We start from the raw sequence: 6,000 nt of genomic DNA on the forward strand, positions 1-6,000 counted from the left end.
CAGAGAAGAAGTTTCACAAGATTAGGTTAACAACTCTTAACTTGTTTGCCTTGATGTTCCATCCCTAAGACTTTCAGGGAAGGTTTCCATCCTCTCAACTTCAAGATTACCAAGAATGAGATTTTCTGCGATGAATTCACCCTGTGAACAACAGAGTTCCTAGAGGTTCCTCCTGACGTTCATGAGATGTGGCCCCCACAAAGGAATCATTGCTATTGCTTCATATCAGAATCTTGCCTGCACTGAACCAAGGAGGTGCATTTGAAAAGGCGAGTTGGGCAAGTGCCCCGCCCTGCAAACAGGGAAAGAGAGCTTAGCTTAGCCGAGCGATGACGTAAGGAGAGAATCAAACACTCCATGTCGAGAGGACCTGTTCCCCTTCTGAGCCCCGTCAGGAGGATGGAATTGCAAGAACTTTCAGGATAAGGTGAGGCTGAGTCCGAAGCCCAGGTCATTTCAGGAAGGCTGTGGCATGGCTGAGCCTGTTACATCGCCTTTGGCCAAGGTTTAAAAAGAGCTCCCACCGACCTTAAGAAGATGAAGCCTGCAAAGAAAATCCAGGTTGCATGCTTGTACAGGTAGTCCTTGAACCATTCATGGTTCAAGCAACTGTTTGAAGTTACAATGGTACTGAAAAAAAGGAATTTATGACCAGCCATCCACTTATTCCTGATCTGCCCTTGACAGATCCTTATAATCAGGGTATCCTTTTCTTCACCGGCTCAAAAAAAAAATGAGCATGTTGACTGCCAACTGTTGAGAATTGGCATCAATAAATGACACAAACAACTTCCTATCAAGGTGGCAGTTGGTGGCGGTGGGGAACATCTATTCTAAAAGAAGGGTAGCCCCAATACTGAAAATAATATTTACGTTTTAAGCATGAGGCATTCATTTTTTTAAAAAAAATCCATCTGGCCTCTTGCACATAAAGTAATTTATTTTCCACATGCCGTGGGACATCATTTCTGGTGTATCTAGCACTTTACGATGCATTGCAGTTAATCAAGCCAATTAGAAGGTTAACAACACTTTTTTTCATTGTTTTGTCCTTGTAGTTCTGCATAAAACAATAATCCAAAGGGCCACAACTTTATAAAAAGGAGCATAAAACCATCAGGAAGTGGGCATTGTCTTTGTAAAGTTTGGGCAAACAAATCAGCCACCTACCCCCACCCTCCACCCGGCTTGGTCCAAAGGGCAAGGAGGGACCAGGAAGGTTTCTCTAGGGAGGAGATGTTTTCCCACCACAACTTCTGCCAAGAAAGTGTCTGACTTTCTGAGTTTCACATGTGCAGCCAAGGCAAAGGGGCCTCCTTGGGCAGCTTATTATATCAGAGGAGAATGTGGTACCATCTTGAGATCTTAATGGAAACATCTGGCAGATGAGTCGCCTCCATGTTTCATCCTGGGGACCTGGTCTTCCTTTCCTTTCCCAACAAGGTGCCCAATTAGATTTTCACTTGGCTTCCTTGCGTCTGGCATGCTGAGGCCACTTCTTGCTTCTGGTGGAGCTTCCACAACAGGAATATCCAACCTTGGCAACTTTAAGAACTGTGGACTTCAACCCACAGAATTCCTCCTTCTGCTTTGGGGAAGTTTCAGGTTTTGATCGACACAGATCCAGGGAAGGTGGAACTGTTTCCTCATTCCTGAGACTTTTAATGTCTTCTTTTCCTCTAGTCTCGTTTTCAACCAGCTATGTTTCCAAAAAGGCCCATCTCACAAGCAAAAACCGAAAAAGCAACCCTTCTCTGCAACCGTGGCAACTCTTTTGTGTGCCACGCTCACAATTCATCCGTGGAACGAGAACCCACGATATCTCTTCCAGCCGCACCGGCTGCAGAGGATAGTTGGTCTTTATGGAAGACCAAGATCAAGATCAGAAGGAGCTTACTCTCCATGTAAGCAGCAGAAAATCCTCACTTCCAGGGGTGAAATCCAGCAGGTTCTGACAGGTTCTGGAGAACCGGTAGCGGAAATTTTGAGTGGTTCGGAGAACCGGCAAATACCAGCTCTGGCTGGCCCCAGCCAGAGTGGGGTGGGAATGATGATTTTGCAATATCTTTCCCCCAGGAGTGGGGAGGGAATGGGGATTTGGTAGTATCCTTTTCTGCCACATCCACCAAGCCACGACCACCAAGCCACATCATGCCCACCAAGCCATGCCCACAGAACCGGGAGTAAAAAAAATTGGATTTCACCACTGATCCCTTCCCAAAAGATATTGGGCTCAGGGAACAAGACCAAGTTCAAAGCAGCAGCTTATAAGTCCCTGAGTTGATTCTCTCCTGCTCTCAAAAATCTGGACAGGTGAGTGCTTTTCCAGCTCTCCAAAGAGACAGGAACCTGGGCATTCCAGAGCCTTTGAGTGACCGAGGGTCCTTCTTCAGCCTGGCACCCTGAGATAAGGGGAATCTGTGGATGGTTGGCATGCAATTCATGCATCGCCTGGTCTTGAACATCTTCCAGCTTCCCCCTCGCAGGGACAAACACACACCAGGGGTGGGTTCTAAATTTTTTTACTACCGGTTCTGTGAGCGTGGCTTATTTTGTTGGAATGGCTTGGTGGGGGGTAATGTGAGTGGGTGGGCGTGGCCAACTTTTTTTTTTTTTTACTTTTAAAAGCATTTTTTCTACAACCTTAAGAGGTTGCAGAAAAAAAATGCTTTTAAAAGCCTCTGATGATCAGGCAACTCAGCTGGGATCGCCAGAGGCTTTTAAAGGCATTTTTTTTTCCCTACAACTTCTTCGGCCGAAGAGGTTGCAGAAAAAAAATGCTTTTAAAAGCCTCTGACGATCCCAGCTGAGCCACGCGATCATCAGAGGCTTTTTTTTTTTTTCACTTTTAAAAGCATTTTTTCGGCCGAAGAGATTGTAGAAAAAATGTTTTTAAAAGTAAAAAAAAAAAAAAAAAGCCTCTGATGAGGTGGGCGGGGTAAGCAAGTGGCGACCAGGCTGGGGACCAGTTCGGGGGGGCATGGCCAGCCAATGTTATTACCGGTTCTCCAAACTACTACAAATTTTTACTACCAGTTCTTGCGAACAAGTGCGAACCAGGAGCAACCCACCACACACACACACACACACACACACACACACACATCTTTTAGTTGGTGCAGTTCCGGGAATTGTTCCTGTGTTGATGATACAACCTTTCGTTTTCAATCATCTCCAACTCAACGGCCTGGCATTGTAATCATCTTAGCGTGCAAACCTGTCCGGCAGAAGCCATGCAAGGGTGGTAGAAACCCAGGCAAAAGACAATAGACGCTTTATCCTGCCAGATGATCTGCTGACGAAAGATGAGACGATGAATCGTTATACTCTCCTATACAGCGCAGTGGCTTGGCATTCAGGCACTTGGCTCGCGTCCACCTAGCTTAAGTATTTTCTTGTTTTAGTACCATTACGGATTAACTCCTCTGCAGACGTTTGCTCGGTTGATGTAGCAACAAAGCATATATAAAAACATTTCAGCCATGGCAGCTTAGCTGCAAATAAAGTCCCAGCACAGTCCTTGGCTTGAGACCATAATAGCTGAGGCTCTTTCCAAAGAAGAGTGGCTTTAATGGGCTGCATACCAGACTGGATCTCCTGGACATCTGAGGCCCTGCTAGCTTCTTACTCAAGTCGCTTCTCTTCTCTTTCTTTTAGCTCTTTGGTGCCGGGCACTTCAGCTTTCTGTCCTGTTGAGTAGAGTCAGTAGTTGGAAGACCTCAAGACCAGGAGTGAAATGCTCCCAGTTCTGATCGGTTCAGCTGAACCAGTAGCGATGGCGGCCAGTGGTTTGGAGAATGGGTAGCAATGGCGGCCAGTGGTTTGGAGAATGGGTAGCGATGGCGGCCAGTGATCCCCCACCATAGAGTCTCCTCCTAGCATGGCATCCTTTTTCCTCTATACCTGTATTAACCAAAAGCCCTATCAATTGTGGAGCCGACCAGCAACAGGGAGCCGCAGCAGAGGGATGAAAGAGCCACATGCGGCTCCAGAGCAGCAGGTTGCTGACCCCTGCCATAGACATTTAGTGTCTGTGGAATTGCCTGAAGGAGAGAATGGCTGCTTGTTGTTCTGCTGTGATAAAAAAGAACAACTCACACACAAAGGAAGGAGAGGAGGTGGGTGTAATGGTTCAAAATGTCCCCTGCAAAATTAATATGAGAACCGAGTCTCCTTCCAGGGTCTCTCTCTCCCTCCCTCCCCCAATCTTGGAGTCTTTCTTTGGCTTTAAGTGATAAGTGAAAGAGGGAAGGGGTCCTTTGGTGCCCACCGGAGAAGATGGCATCAGCCTTGGGATCAGATGATGGTGAATAAAACAGGGTTTGCGTTCAAGGGATGTTGCTTGTTCACACACACTGTAGGCGGGAGATTGCTTTGAGGTCATCGTTTTTCTCAGGGAATTTTCATTTTGAGGCCCACTTCAAAGTTTCTGCATCCAGAAGGTGACAGAATCGGAGTGAGTGGGGCAACGCTCCTTTCTGAGCTCAGGAAGGGGACGTGATTCATTTCAGAGGTTTCCAGGTTTTGAGTCAAGAGGCTGGGTTCCACGGTTTGTGTTTATTTTTACACATGACGCAGCTCTTTCAAACTTCCTCCTGAGACTCCCTGCAACTTGGATGAAGGTCTTCGGCCATCCATCATCCACGGAAGCAACGAATGGCACCGTCGGAGTGAGGTTTCCATGTTCAAAACGGACTTCAGGTTGCAACCAGTTTGGTCTTGCCCAGTTTTGAGTTGGCATTTCATGGATGGAACACGGGGATTGGGGTTTGTTTGTTTGTTTGTTTTTTTGGTGCATTCAGCTTGCTAAAGGGTGGATTTAATTATACATTTTATGCAGAAAACAACACATTTGGGGATTTTCTCTGAGGATCCTAAAGTGTTGTATATACTTGGGGACGATAGTTGTACGGCCCTCGGTGACCCCTTGTGAGTTTCTAGAGATATTTTCTTGGATCTCTTTGGAAAGCAGAATATCGCTCACTTCTTAAACTCTCATTATTTATTAAATTATTGTTCAGTGGAGGATAAGCTGAGTGGAGAGGAAAATTCTCCTAAAATAACGTGTTTGTATTTGTGTGTGTGCATGTAATTTAAAATGTCAATGTTCAGAAAAGAGTAAGGCAGGTGAGAAGTTAATGGACACAGCAAAGAACCCTGGATGGCAGGTAAGGAGCCTCTTCTCTTAAAATCCACTGTCAGTGGGATGGATTTACAGAGGCACAGACACATCCCACGTTGCGTCACATAAATCCCCAGGCCAGGTAGGGTGGCTGAAATGGAGCCACAAGGTGACAAAACCATTTACCTAGTGAGGATGCCTGAAGTCAAATTCTATTGGGCCTTGCTGGCTGGGGATGGTGGGAGTTGTAGTCCAGCAGATTGGAGAGACCTGGGTTGGAGAAAACCAAGCAGTGGTCAATTCAGCCCTTCCCGTCAGGCACAAGAAATCAGGATTCAAGGCGGTTCAAGTGACTGTAGGCTTATTGCATGATGAGCTACAAATCGGCAGTAGATACTGTAAGAGTCAGTGGAGTTCAAGGTGGGATGGACTTAGATTTCTTGTGGGTGTGAAGGTACTCAAGACTAATGCACGCTCGACCCCTCCCTCCCTCGGGCTCAGCCTGGTCATCTCCTACATTTCTTACAGACAAATTTGTATCCTATTACAAGTGAATTCAAGCTTCCTTCAGGCGCCAGCGATAGTCTCCCTGCTCCCGATTGCCAAATTCTTCGCCTCGGATTGGCTGGATTGAGATGTTTTGAAACGCACAGACTGGATGGATGAGAGGTGCTGCTTATGTAACTCCAGAGAGGGAAACCTTGCACTGCTCAGAGTCTTCATCATCCGGTTATGTGACTCGATGCATTGGCAAAGGGTTCGAGGCGAGTTGCAAGATGCCTAGTATCACGGGAGGGGTGATGAGAGGTTGCCAGACCCGTCACTGTGAAACACGGGGAAGTTGTGATGTCATGGAGGACTCAGTATTACTGCATTTT

This window comes from Pantherophis guttatus, chromosome 12 (assembly GCF_059756535.1).
Source record: "Pantherophis guttatus breed Tessera chromosome 12, ASM5975653v1, whole genome shotgun sequence".
Lineage (NCBI taxonomy): Eukaryota > Metazoa > Chordata > Lepidosauria > Squamata > Colubridae > Pantherophis > Pantherophis guttatus.